The sequence below is a fragment of the Schistocerca americana genome, chromosome 3 (genome assembly GCF_021461395.2).
Source record: "Schistocerca americana isolate TAMUIC-IGC-003095 chromosome 3, iqSchAmer2.1, whole genome shotgun sequence".
In the NCBI taxonomy this organism is placed as follows: Eukaryota; Metazoa; Arthropoda; class Insecta; order Orthoptera; family Acrididae; genus Schistocerca; species Schistocerca americana.
This window is the reverse complement of record NC_060121.1, coordinates 715,195,381-715,210,081: the sequence shown is the minus strand read 5'-3', so window position 1 is coordinate 715,210,081 and position 14,701 is coordinate 715,195,381. Positions and strand designations below refer to the sequence as shown.

Below are 14,701 nucleotides of genomic sequence, written 5' to 3'. Positions count from 1 at the left end.
GGTGAAGTCACATGTTCCCACTGCTTGCTCTGACGCTTGCTTTCTGATTCAAAATTGTGACATCATGTTTCGTCATCTGTGATAATAAGCCACAGAAAGCCGCATTCCTCCTCATGATAAGGTTGAAGATGACTCAAAGACAGTGCCAGTCGAGTATTGCGCTGTTCGGCGATCTGTTGGTAGGGAACCCACTGCGCACAGATTTTTCGAAAGTTCAAGTGCTGGTGCATTATGGTGTGGATGGTGCCGACGCTAATACCCATTAACCGACGGATCTCGTCCAGGTTATTTCGCGGTTGTCCAAGACTAAAGCATCCACTTGCGCAAACATTTCCGGTATGATGACACGATGAACCTGTACAGGACGAGCATCGTCCTCCAATGACTCGCGGCTCTCGAGGAATCGTTTGCGCCAGTCCTCAACATTTGAACGACCCAGACAGTACTCATCGTACACAGCCTTCATCCGTCGATACATTTCACGTTCTCCAACCACCTCCGCCGCGAAAACTCGAATCACTCCTGGTGGTTTCTGCTGACTCGCCTGCATGCTCTGTAGTGGACGATAACTTGTGTGACCACCGCCTCTTCAGAGTGAAAGCATACTGGCGCTTTGCAACATTAAACGGTGCGCACGCGTCAGTCTCTCTACCAATATATGGCGCCACCATACCAGCAGTTAAGTGGCGCCACCTTACGTGTAAGGCAAAGGTAGACGCACTGACCAGGTTTCATTTGAATGACAATATTAGTTCAAGACAGTAGACAGGTTTCAGAGCTACAGCGAGCGTCTACCGACGGTGGGGGAGCCTCAGTCAGTCAGTCAGTAGCAGCCGCTTTCACTGTCGTTTTGGATATGGTGATACCGCAGCTCGGCAGAATATAGGACCTTAATCCAGGAAATGCGTTGAGTTCGATGCCATTGTGCTGTGTTAAAATGCTGTCAGATTCATTTGGGAATTGGTTAATTTTCTTGATATATCTTGACCACGTCCTTTTTTGTCAGTATTTAGTTAGATCGCGTTGCGGAATTTATTTAAGAGGGAAACAAGTTCAATACCATTCCAGACTCAAAGCGATTGTTATGAATAGTGGGTATTCTTGTCAATGCTAACGGCTCATTGAAAAAAAGGGTTCACAATGAATTTTATGTATATTTATATACAAATACTTTTTTCTCTCTTTATAATTTTCCACCATCGCTTCCAATGCCACTTCTTCATGCGACTGCGTGGGAGCAAATATACGGTTCAACTGCAACAGCAACAGAACATTAATTCCCCCCTCTTCTATCGTCACTTGATTGCTTCCGTTGCGTTGTCCAGGTGTTACGCTACTAGTTTCACTTGAAGAAGATGACAAACAATTTCCGAGATAGGTTACGTCTGTTGCGATATTTTGCCTCATATACCGTTTTTTATTCAGTCTTCTGACTGGTTTGATGCGGTCCGCCTTCAATTCTTCTCAGGGTACCACTTCCAACCTACGTCCTCAATTATCTGCTGGATGTATTTCAATCTCTATCTTTTTCTACAGGTTTTTCCCTCCGTAGCTCCCTCTACAACCATGGAAATTATTCTATGATGTCTTAACAGATGTCGTGTCATCATGTCTCTCTTTCTTTTCAGTGTTTTCATTATACTGCTTTCTTCTCCGATTCTGCGCACAACCCTCTCATTCCTTATGAGTCCACCTAATTTTTAACATTCGTGTATAGCATCACAACTGAAATGTTTCTATTCTCCTCTGTTATAGTTTGCCCACAGTCCATGTTACACTACAATGATGTGCTCCTAATGTAAATTCTCAGAAATTTATTCGTCAAATTAAGGTCTGTGTTTGATACTAGTAGATTTCTGTAGGTCTGGAGTGCCCTTTTTGCCTGTGCTAGATTACTTTTAATGTTCTCCTTGTTCCGACGATCCTGTGATTCTTCTTCACTTTCACTGAGGATGAAAATGTCATCAGCGAACCTTAACATTGATATCCTTCCATCTTTAATTTTTATCCAAAGCTTGAGCTTTTCTTTTATTGCCGTCATTACTTATTCGATGCATAGTTTGAGCGGCTGGGCGAAAGACAACATCCATGACCTACACCCATTTTAATCCGAGCACTTCTTTCTTGGTCTCTCACTCTTATTACTCCTTCTTGGCTCCTGTACGTGTTGTATATTACCCGCCTCTCACTATAGTTTACCCCTGTTTTTCTCAGAATATTGAAAATCTGCACCATTTGACCTTGTCGAACGCTTTTTCAGGTCGACAAATCTTTTGAACGCATCTTAATTTTTCTTTAATCTTGCTTCCGTTATCAACCCAACGTCGTAGCTGCCTCTATAGTGTGTTTAACTTTTCAAAATCCAAACTGATGGTCATCTAGCACAGCTCTAATCCCAAGTAATTACCTTGGGAAGCGAATGAAGTCCAAAATGAACACTGGCCACTTCACATGGTGAAGGGTCCACACCCGTTGGTAATGTGGTAGGTAGTGTGAAGTTAAGTTGCCGGAGCAGTACCTGAGAGGGAATTGTGGGAGGTGACAGAGAAGAAGTGCTCACCGATTACTGGCGATCAAGGGAGACATCGAAGATGAGGGCATAGGATGTATCCGCTATGGAGAATGTCACGCCAGCATGACCGTGGTACTACAGCTTAGAGCCTTTCCACTGGGCTGTTGTAAAAGGTGCCAGAGGCCAAACGTATTGCACACTGGTGGGATGTAATGAGACGGCTTCATAGATGAAACACCCATAGTCAGTTTCGAAAGGACAAGGAATAGGTACCAATGGAGGATGGTGGTCCTATCCACTCCCCAGGAACTACCACTTAGGGCACGTAGGACACTGAGGGACCGTGTACAGCATGTGGTCAGTTAAGACACGTAGCAGGACCAAGAAAGTTTTCTGTAAAGCAAAAGCTCTAGGAATTTCGTAGTGTCACAAAGAAAGAACAACAGGCCCAAGATATAAAGGTGGTGGAAGAAACCTATTGCGAAGCCAGACAGTTTTGTCAGTGGAAAAGAGAGAGCCACTCTCGATTCTTCGCGATAAAGACGATCGACACGTCGTTGAAGACGCCGCTCAATAGATCGCCAAATCGTTTACGAAAAGCGAGCCGAAGATAGCTGGCAGGAGACAGGCCATAATAGGCTTAATGGCTATAGCAAAGAGAACAGAGCCTTGAGGCACACTGTTCTCGTGGATATAGGTGTCCGATAAGACGGAACCCACACATACCTTGAAAACTCTTTTTTTTAAATTCCTGAAGGCAATGAGACAGGCGGCCGCAAAATCATATGTACGTTCTAAATAGAGTTCGGAGGATACCAGCCCCCCAGCTGGTATCGTAGGCTTAACCCCAAATCAATAAACATTGTCACAGGCTGGTATTTCCGCAGAAAACCATTAATTACATGGGGTAACAAAGTGAGGAGATGGTGACTGAACTGCGTAACGGTTGCCTCATAATCCACATTATTCAGTGGTGTGCAGACTGTAAGAGTTGAGCCACCACATCAGCCATCCATGAATCGCACGTTCCATCACCTTGCAAACACGGCTGAGATAGAAATGTGGCGGTAGCTAGAAGGAAGATGTTGATCCTTGCTGGGCTTGGGTTTGTCTGTGAAAGTGGCTTCACACCAGCGTCTGGGAAACATGCCCTGCCCAAATGGGACTGTATGTATAAAGGAGAAAGTGCTTTCCTGGAAGCGAAAGATGCTGCAACGTCAGAATGTGAGCATTGGCCAGCCCTGGGGCAGAAGATGGGGATGAAGTGAGAGCATGGTATAGTTCCTCATTGTAAAGGCTGCATTGCAATACTCACCATCGTGAACATTCCACTCGTGCTGGCGGGAGGAAGGAAGGTTTATGGTTGGTGGAGCTCGAAATATCCGCAAAACAGTGGAATAAGGCGTTGTAGATAACAATAGGGTCGACAATGACAGCATCATCCACGTTCAGGCCTGCAGTTACGGAGTCCACAGCTCTTGACGTAGTAGGTACTGTTACTGCCTCTGGATCACAGAGTCCTATGTTCGTTCCCGGCTTTCTTTTTAACGTCTATGATTGCCCTTTTTGGAGATGTTCATTCCTCTTCATATGAACTTGCTAGTGACCTATTCCTTATTGCAGTATCTATATACTTAGAGAACTATAAGTTTATCTCTTCATTCATTTGTACTTCTGTATCTCGTTTCTTTGTGTGTTGATTCATCGTGACTAGACACTCGAACTTCTGTCTAATAATCAGCGCTACTAAATTGTGATACGAGTATATATACTCTCCTGAGAACGCCTTACAATCCAGTATCTGATTTCAGAATCTCGGTTTGACAGTGGTGTAATGTAACTGAAATCTTCCTGTATCTCCTGGTCTTTTCAAACTATACCTTATCTGATTTTGGGATGGAGTATTCACTATTACTAGCTGAAATTTATTGCACAATTGAGTTGGTCCTTTTCCTCTCTCGTTCCTATTACCAATTCCGTATTCTCCTGCAACCCTTTCTTCTACTCCTTCCCGTACAACCACATTCCAGTCCCTCACGACTGTTAGATTTCCATCTCCCCTTATGAATTGAATTATCCTTTATCGTCTCCATATACTTTATTTCTTTACCTTCAGCTTGCGACGCCAAAATGTATACCTCAATAACATTATGACTAAACTGTTCACAGCAGTATACTCTCTGCCCTATCTTCCCATTCGCAACGAGTCCAACTCCCGTTATAAGATTTTCTGCTACTTTGATGTTACCAGAAACCGTTGTCTTCTTTCCATTTCACTTCCCTGTCCTCCACTACACATAGACTAAACCTTGGCATTTTCTTTTTTTGGATTTTCTAGCTTCCGTAACATTCTCAAAGTTATAACACTCCACACCCAGACTCATAGAACTTTATCCTTTCATTGGTTACTCAGTCTTTTTCCCTTGTTCACCTCCACCTTGGAAACCCCTCCCGGAGATGGGGACTACATCGGAATCTTTCGCCAATGGAGAGATCATCATGATACTTCTTCAGTTACAGGCCACACATCCTGTGGCGTCACGTCATGTATCTTTAGAGCAGTGGTTTCCATTGGCTCATGCATCCTCATGCCGTTGATCATTGCTGATTCTTCCACCTTTACAGGCAGTTTCCTACCACAAGAGCAAAGGAGTTCCCTAAACATCTGTCCACTCTCTCTTTCACAAACTCGTTACCAGACTGTGGGTGACATCTTCTGCCACAAATCTGCAGCCACAGCTTCTGATGATTTTCATTCAAAATTTCAGCAGTGGCAGTGTTCGAACCCAGAAGCTAAGTCGTTTTGATTACTGCTCAAAGACACCACGCCTACAGAATGGGTGCATCACTGCATACCTCAATTTTTTCGAGTCGTCTGTCACCTGACTACTTTAATGCAGCCCCCCAACATTTCCTATTCTCTAGCAACTTTTCATCTCAGAGTAGCACTTTCAAAATACATCAATTATTTGCTCGATATACTCCAATCTCTGTCTTCCTCTAAAGATTTTATGTTCTACAGCTGGCCGGTCGTAATGACCGAGCGGTTATAGGTGCTACAGTATGGAACCGCTCGACAGCTACGTCGCAGGTTCGAATCCTGCCTCGGGCATGGATGTGAGTGATGTCCTTAGCTTAGTTAGGTTAAAGTAGTTCTAAGTTCTAGGGGACTGATGACCTCAGAAGTTAAGTCCCATAGTGCTCAGAGCCATTCTTCTACAGATCCCTCTGTTACCATTGTAGTTATTCCCTGATGTCTTAACAGATTTACTGTCACACTGTCCCTTCTTATTGTCAGTTTTTTCTACATATTCGTTTCCTCTCCAATTCTGCGCAGAACTTCCTCAAACCTTATCAGTCCACCTAATTTTCTACATCAGTCTGTAGCACCACATCTCAAATGCTTCGATGCTCTTATGCTCCGCTTTTCCACCGAGCGAGGTGGCGCAGTGGTTAGACACTGGACTCGCATTCGGGAGGACGACGGTTCAATCCCGCGTCCGGCCATCCTGATTTAGGTTTTCCGTGATTTCCCTAAATCACTTCAGGCAAATGCCGGGATGGTTCCTCTGAAAGGGCACGGCCGACTTCCTTCCCCATCCTTCCCTAATTCGATGAGACCGATGACCACGCTGTCTGGTCTCTTTCCCCAAACAACCAACCAACCAATCCGCTTTTCCCACAGTCCATGCTTCACTACCATACAATCCTGTGCTCCAGATGTACATAGAAATTTCTTCCTGATATTAAGGCCTACGTTTGATACTAGTAGACTTCTCTTGGAGAGGAACGCCCCCTTTGCCAGTGGTGGTCTGCTTTTGATGTCATATTTGCTCCATCCACCTGTGAATATTCTGCAGCCTAGGTAGCAGAATTCCTTAACTTCATCTGCTTCGTCACTCCTGTCCTGACCCTAAGTTTCTCGCATTTCTCACTTCTCCTTATTCCCTTTACTTTCAGCATTCTTTGATTTGTTCGCAGTCCGTATCTTGTACTCATTACACTGTTCATGCCATTCAGCAGATCATGTAACTCATATTCAATTTCACTCTGGAAGGCAGTATCATCAGCTAATCGTATCATTCATATCCTCTTATCTTTAATTTTAATTGCACTCCTGAATCCTGAACGTTACTTTTATTTCCATCATTTCTTCTCCGATGGAACAGCATGGGCGAAATGCCGCACCTAGCGTTAAACTCATTCATGCCTCTTATTATTCCCTCTTGGCTCTTGTACATGTTTCATATTACCTGTCTCTCCGTATAGCGTACACCTATTTTCTTCAGAATTTTGAACGTCTAGCGCCTTTTTACAGAGTAGAACACTTTTTCCAGGTCGACAAACCCCACGAACGTGTATTTGTCTTTAGGCTTGCGTCCGTTATCAACCTCAACGTGACAATGGAATTTCTGTTGCCTTCACCTTTCCTAAAGCCAAACAGCTCGCCATCTAACATATAATCAGATTTCTTTTCTATTCCTCTGTGTATTATTTTTGTCATCAACTTCGATGCATGAGCCGTTAACTCGGCTGTGCGATACCTGTCAGCTCTTGCAGTCTTTGGAACTGTGTGGATGATATTTTTCCGAAAGTCGGATGGTATATCGCCAGATTCGTACATTCTACACACCAACGTGTATGCTCGTTTTGTTTCCATTTTCCCCAATGGTTTTAGAAATTTTGATGGAGTGTTATCTATCCCTTATTCCTTATTCGATTTTAGGTTTTCCAAAGGTCCCTTGAATTCTAATACTAGATCCCCTACCTCTTCTAAATAGACTCCTGTTTCTTCTTCTATCACATCAGGCATAATTTCTCCCCCATTTAGGACTTCAATGTGGTATTTCCACCCATCGGCTTTCTTCTCTGCATTTAACAGTGCAATTCCTATTGCACTCTTAATGCTACTATCCTTGCTTCTACTTTCACCGAAAATTATTTTGACTTTCCTCTATGCTGGGTCAGTCCTCATAACAGTCATTTCTTCTATGATTTCTTCACATTTAGCATGCAGCCATTTCGTGTTAGCTTCCCTGCACGTCATATTTACGTCGTTCCTCAGCGACTTTTGTTTCTGTATTCCTTAATTCCCCTGAACATTTTTGTACTTCCATCTTTCATAGATCAGCTGAAGTATTTCTTCTGTTATCCATTGTTCCTTTGCAGTTACCTCTTTGTACATATATTTTTCTTTACAACTTCTATGACTTCCCTTTACAGAGATATTCCTTTCTCTTAAATTGTACTGCATACTAAGCTGTTCCTTATTGTAGTATCCTCTTCATCCCTTAGTACGGTACTTCTATATCCCATTTCTTCGAGTACTGATTCTTCCTGACTAATCGTAAACGCCAGCCTGAGTGGCCGTGCGGTTCTAGGCGCTACAGTCTGGAGACGAGCGACCGCTACGGTCGCAGGTTCGAATCCTCCCTCGGGCATGGATGTGTGTGATGTCCTTAGGTTAGTTAGGTTTAAGTAGTTCTATGTTCTAGGGAACTGATGACCTCAGAAGTTAAGTCCCATAGTGCTCAGAGCCATTTGAACCATTTTTTAATCGTAAACTTCAGCCCACTCTTCATCACCACTACATTGTCATCTGAGTCTATATCTGGTCCTGGGTAAGCCTTACAAACCACCATCTGATTTCAGAATCTCTGCCAGACCATGGCGTAATTTAACTGAAATCTTCCATTATCCCCCGTCCTTTTCCAAGAACACTTTCTCCTCTTGTCATTCTTTAACAGAGTTATGTTTTTTATTTGGTAACAGGCATGCGTGGATTGTAGCATTCATACTGCAAACATTCATAGAGCTTGTTGCCACTCAATGTATATTATTAACATCAGGCACTATCAATGAAGCACAATAGGCCAGGCGTGAAAATTAACCTGTGAGGTTCGGAAACACATACCGAAACTGCTGACACAATCATCAATAAACGCTTTAAAAAAATGAAATGGAGTTTCAGTCCCCTGTCAATGTAATGTTGAAACTGAAGAATAAATGTATTCTTCTTACAGTCTCTATACACCATTAGCATGTCTGAATGTTCTGCATTGCTAAAGACGCCGCGGTGGTCTCGTGGTTCTAGGCGCGCAGTCCGGAACCGCGCGACTGCTACGGTCGCAGGTTCGAATCCTGCCTCGGGCGTGGATGTGTGTGATGTCCTTAGGTTAGTTAGGTTTAAGTAGTTCTATGTTCTAGGGAACTGATGACCTCAGAAGTTAAGTTCCATAGTGCTCAGAGCCATTTGAACCATTATTGCATTGGTAAATTCCATCGTCCACTCATCGCCTATTGCTTGGACTGTCACACACTGACTAGGAAGCCACAGTGCACTAAGGGAAGAGGCAAGCACACTGTAAGCAAACATAACATATTACCTAGCTGCTAGGCGGGTTGAATGGCACAGACGTGTGTCGCTGTGGAAACTTTTCAACATACGGTATCTCATAAACGACTCGCTTTAGAATACTGCAGCTAGCACCACTGCGATTCTACTTTACCCTGTTTTTAGTTTTTTGATGTCAATAGGCATTGTTACTCTTAAAGTGTATCTCTGCACAAAAATACACCGTATAAGTATTATTACAGTCTGTTGTGTGGCTCACAACACGAGCCCCTGACTACCAAGCCATTTTGTGAAAACTCACATCAGCAACACTTTCTGCTTCCGCAGTGATTGCGGTGTAAGTTTTAGTAGATTCACTCTGTATATAGGATTAACCAGAACTTCATAGTGAAAATTTAGAGGTTTTGAAGAATATTTTCTGAGTACTTGGGTACAACGGACGCGCCATCTCGGGTGATTCGTTATTTATTCGGTTTGTTACAACAGTTACCTTAATTTCTGTGAAAATATGTGAATAACAATGACGAAACCTGTGATACGCAACAATCAAAATGTACAAAGCACAGAACAGAAATATCCAGAAATATCCGCAAAATACTGTGATGTGGTTCTGGTTGCTGCCACAGCAGCTTAGCGTAGCATCGTTTTGCAGCGCTGCCACAGCATTTAGGGAACCTGTAGACGATTTGCATCTGTGTTTGGTCTTCATGGATAAGCTTATTCATATGATTCGTATGACCGTGTATTGGTGTTGACATTAAAGAAACACTTCGGAAAAACGGACTTCAGGTAGAACTAAGTTGTAGTGCATGGAGGCTTGATTGTGAAAAGTGCATTACAGGTGGGAGCAGCAAGTACCGAGAATTAATGCTATAAGTTACTTTCCAAACAAGGCACACAGCTCATACATTGACGTTTTGACTGTTGTGAATACAATTTCAGTTAAATTCAGCTAAAGATAAATAGTGGTTAGGAATAAAACGAGATGCCGGAAAGGAATTACTTAGAAAATATCAATAAACCACCTCGGAAATTTTGTCGGTTATGTTCAGGTAAGCCGGAAACCTAACAAACAAATCAATTGATACGGTATAAAATCGCCATTTTCATGTGTTTTACTTATAAATATATAATGTTGTATAACACAAATATAACATTTGGTTAAAATTTTTCACTTGTATGACCATTTCGTCACAGTGCATTTTTATAGACAAATATTTCGATTTACATTAAAGTGATGTTTTTACATCACCGTGATCGAAGCCACTTACAAGAACAGTCTTTAAAGGAGCATGACGACGTGGTCAGATACCCGGAAAGAATTTAATGAAAATGGCGACGTCCAAAGAAGCCTATGCCCGAACTAATATATATATATATATATATATATATATATATATATATATATATATATATATATATATTTCAGCTGCATTAAGTTGGTTGTTGTCAAGTAGCTGAACATAGGAACAGAAAGTCTGAACACAGCACTGTAGCTAAATTTCGTTCTTTTTTTTCCACATAATGTAGGTGAATTCATCACCTGCAAAGAGACTAAATGTAATATTCGAGAGCAAAGCTTAGTAGATAATTAGTTGTTTGAATCTACAAAGCAATATCATGATACACGTTTTAAGACAGTCTGTCTGTTTTTATACTTAGTCCTGATTTTTATGAGTGTTTCACGTTTCTAAGTAAACCAAGCAAATAAGTGTGTGTGTGTGTGTGTGTGTGTGTGTATAATTGACAAATGAAAGCGGAATAAAGGGAAAAAGAGAAAAAAAATCTATGTTGGTTCTGTTTACTTTCCAAAGTAGATAACGGTATCTCATTGTATTCAGTTTCATGGTGATATTTTCCCTATGCACTTCTAACGATGTGTGATGAACTACCAAAAAATAAGATTTTTTTCCCCTTTTGGATGGCATGTAATTAAACCGTTCTAACAACTTCAATTGTTAGCAGAGTCATTTAGTACCATACATGAAAATAAACTTTGCATAATTCTATGCACCCACTGATGAGTCGGTATATGCAAAATAACAGATAAAAAAGAAACCCAACTGAACGTCTGCGTGTGCCATAGAATTAGTTCTTAAAGCATTAACTGCAAACAAAAGATTATTTACACCACGATGTTCAATAGTAACTTATTAATTCGCGTTTGCTTCCAACAGATAATACTTTTAATTTCATACAAGAATAAATGTGTTTCAAGAACGGTATAGCTGTTATTAAGAAAGAGACGTAGTTTAGGGTATTTAACAACAGGAGCAAAATTTGGGATCAAATTAACTTATCCATAGATTATTAGTATATTAATTATTCAACACTGTAATTATGTTCAAGTACAGGGTGATTCAAAAAGAATACCACAACTTTAAAAATGTGTATTTAATGAAAGAAACATAATATAACCTTCTGTTATACATCACTACAAAGAGTATTTGAAAAGGGTTTTTTTTTCACTCAAAAACAAGTTCAGAGATGTTCAATATGGCCCGCTCCAGACACTCGAGCAATATCAACCCGATACTCCAACATGTTCCACACTCTCTGTAGCATATCAGGCGCAACGGTTTGGATAGCTGCTGTTATTTCTCGTTTCAAATCATCAATGGTGGCTGGGAGAGGTGGCCGAAACACCATATCCTTAACATACCCCCATAAGAAAAAATCGCAGGTGGTAAGATCAGGGCTTCTTGGAGGCCAGTGATGAAGTGCTCTGTCACGGGCTGCCTGGCGGCCGATCTATCGCCTCGGGTAGTTGACGTTCAGGTTTCATAACTAACCTTTTTCGTAGGACTCTCCATACAGTTGGTTGTGGAATTTGCAGCTCTCTGCTAGCTCTGCGAGTCGATTTTCCTGGGCTGCGAACAAATGCTTGCTGGATGCGTGCTACATTTCCATCACTCGTTCTCGGCCGTCCAGAACTTTTCCCTTTGCACAAACACCCATTCTCTGTAAACTGTTTATTCCAACGTTTAATACACCACCTATCAGGAGGTTTAACACCATACTTCGTTCGAAATGCAGGCTGAACAACTGTCATCGATTCACTTCTGCCGTACTCAATAACACAAAAAGCTTTCTGTTGAGCGGTCGCCATCTTTGCATCAACTTACGCTGACGCCTAGTCAACAGCGCCTCAAGCGAACATATGTACAACTAAATGAAACTTTATAGCTCCCTTAATTCGCCGACAGATAGTGCTTAGCTCTGCCTTTTGTCGTTGCAGAGTTTTAAATTCCTAAAGTTGTGGTATTCTTTTAGAATCACCCTGTATTTTGTGGATTTAATCTGCTCTTATTAAACCCATAATGAATCGCGTACATTACCATTTCAGCTTCACCGTTCTCATGTTAATAAGGCGTCTCTCCTTAATCCCCAGAAGGGGTCGTATCTTTGGTAATGGTTGACGAAGTATCTCCAATTCGAAACTAAAGGAACTGGTACTGATTTACATCAATCATATGTTCCTATTAAGCTGTCATTGCAGGGCGTGGTGTAATGCTCCATTATATAAAGATAGAGACGCATAAAATGTTGTTTGTAGAATCCCAAGGGCAAACTTATGCCTCCAACGAGATATACATGGTCGCATAAAGCGGTAACTATAGACATTGCATTTCGATTTCAGTTCACAACGGAACCCTGTACAAATGTATTGAAAGAACTTCTGTAATTGTTACTTAAATAATAAATTAGAATCTCCTCCGCAAACTTCAAGATTCTATTTAAATGCAGTCATTTGTAACGAGCTCTATGTATAGGCGCACCTGTTAGGGAAAGGTCACTTGAAGGACAGTCGCAGACGGCCGATGCTCTCGGTGCAACGTACTTTGCTGCTCACCGATTTCCGATGTCCACCACGAGGTGGGCAGCTCCGTCGATGTCAGAGGCGACAGCTGTTCTCCCAGTGGCAGCGCGACGCACACTGCTGGCCAACAGTTTGCCGGCGGAGGGCCGCGTCGGCGGGAGACCGGCTCACGCATGCGCGTTTCCATCCGGCGGAGAAATTCTGACTAGTGGCCGTACTGGCCGTCTCGGATTAAGTGACCATGGAGACGGCGGGCTACATATTACTCGCTCTATTCATCGTAGATCGAGATCGACAGAGGAATTTTTCACTACTGACAAAAAGTCTTCACATATCTGATATTATCAGAACAGGAAAAATCGATCGTAAGCAGAAAATCAAATAGAGCATTTTAATTATTTTAAAATATAGCTATGAGAGTTTTTATAATTTTCAAAAATTTTTCGCTTCATTGCCTCAATCGTATTTAATATCAAAAACTTTATGAAGCTATGATCAACTTCTGTAGCGTAACTACCGTCGCCAGATGCTGTTACGGAATACAACATTATTCCATCATCCATAATACTCTTGTTTCAAATCTTCAGGTAATGTCATATTCAGCCAGGCTAGCTGTGACAAGAATTGAAACATAGAACCTGTTCAGCGTTGTAAATTAATTTATACAAAGCGAAACGTGTATGTAATCATTATCGTTAAAATCAGTAACTGAGAACAATGATTTGTCACATATAGTATCAAACCAGCAGCGTACAACACAGTTGAACTCCAAGAGCATTCTCATTTTGAAATCTTCAGTTAAATTTTTTTATGTACAGCCATGCTGTCACAGGAATTGAAACAAAGAGCTTGTACAGCGTCGCAAAAGATTTATACATTCAATTCACTATTTTTGTTACAGCCAGTAATACAGTCAGTAACCACAAATAGATTTGTCATGTAAGCTATACTTAAAGTCAAAAGTAAATCATAATTTTATACATATTTTACAGCGCTGTACTTAATCTGCGTTCCTATTGCTGTCACTGATGGCATGGCTGAATATAACATTTTCCTTGAAGAATGAAAATACGACTATTATTGACTCACAACAGTGTTGTACACTGATAGTTGAATTTATAACAGGACTGCTGCAAGTGATATGAATACGGTAGTTAAGCTACTGAAACTGGTTGTCACTTTGTAAAAATTTTTGATGTTAAAATGTGATGAGATAAAATGTAGAATGACATAAAATGTAATGAGATAAAATGTAGAAAATGTTTATAAATTTTAAAACAACGTTAACGAAAATTTTTAAAATTTTCACAATTCTACATTTGAATAAAAAGTCAGGAAGCATGTGTGTTGTTCCTATTTTCACTTTTGCACTGAAGTAGCGCCTAACACTTTTCGCAAGATAATCTACTGCTGAACACAAAAATCCTCAACGATAGTTGATGACTCGGAATCTTATTATTTATTTATTCCACTGAACAGAAGGAATGGCGTGATGAAAAAAGTCTCCAATGAGAACGCAGTGTTACTTTCTTCCACAAAACAGATTCCTCTAAAATTGTACGCACAGACAAAGAGACATAATTTTGATCTGAGACTAACGAGCTGATTAGGCTGGTTGAAAAATAAGCAAGGGAGTGAGAGAGAGAGAGAGAGAGAGAAAGAGAGAGAGAGAGAGAGAGAGAAGAGAGAGAGAGAGAGAGAGGAAATGAAAGGGAGCTTTAAGTAGAATAAAGTTCATAATGACAGATGAAACTAGAAGAGGAAAATTATGAGAAAGGCTATTACACCTTTATAGATATCTGATATGAATGCAGTGAACACGTGACTAAAAGAACACTATAATCTCAAATAGAAGCGAAATGGGCTTCCCTCGTGCTATGCGGAGTCGGTAAAATACACTCCACATATTGCCGGCCGAAGTGGCCGTGCGGTTAAAGGCGCTGCAGTCTGGAACCGCAAGACCGCTACGGTCGCAGGTTCGAATCCTGCCGCGGGCATGGATGTTTGTGATGTC

General features: G+C 41.4%; 1 protein-coding gene across 1 annotated transcript in view; it reads right to left on the bottom strand.

The window, feature by feature from the left end:
- LOC124606339 overlaps positions 1–12,760 on the bottom strand; it is a 372,408-nt gene extending 359,648 nt beyond the window's left edge. The window contains exon 1 of the mRNA XM_047138321.1: positions 12,647–12,760. The gene's annotated coding sequence lies outside the window, so the exon portion shown is untranslated. The remainder of the gene's footprint in view (positions 1–12,646) is intronic.
- Between the last annotated feature and the right edge of the window lie 1,941 nt (positions 12,761–14,701).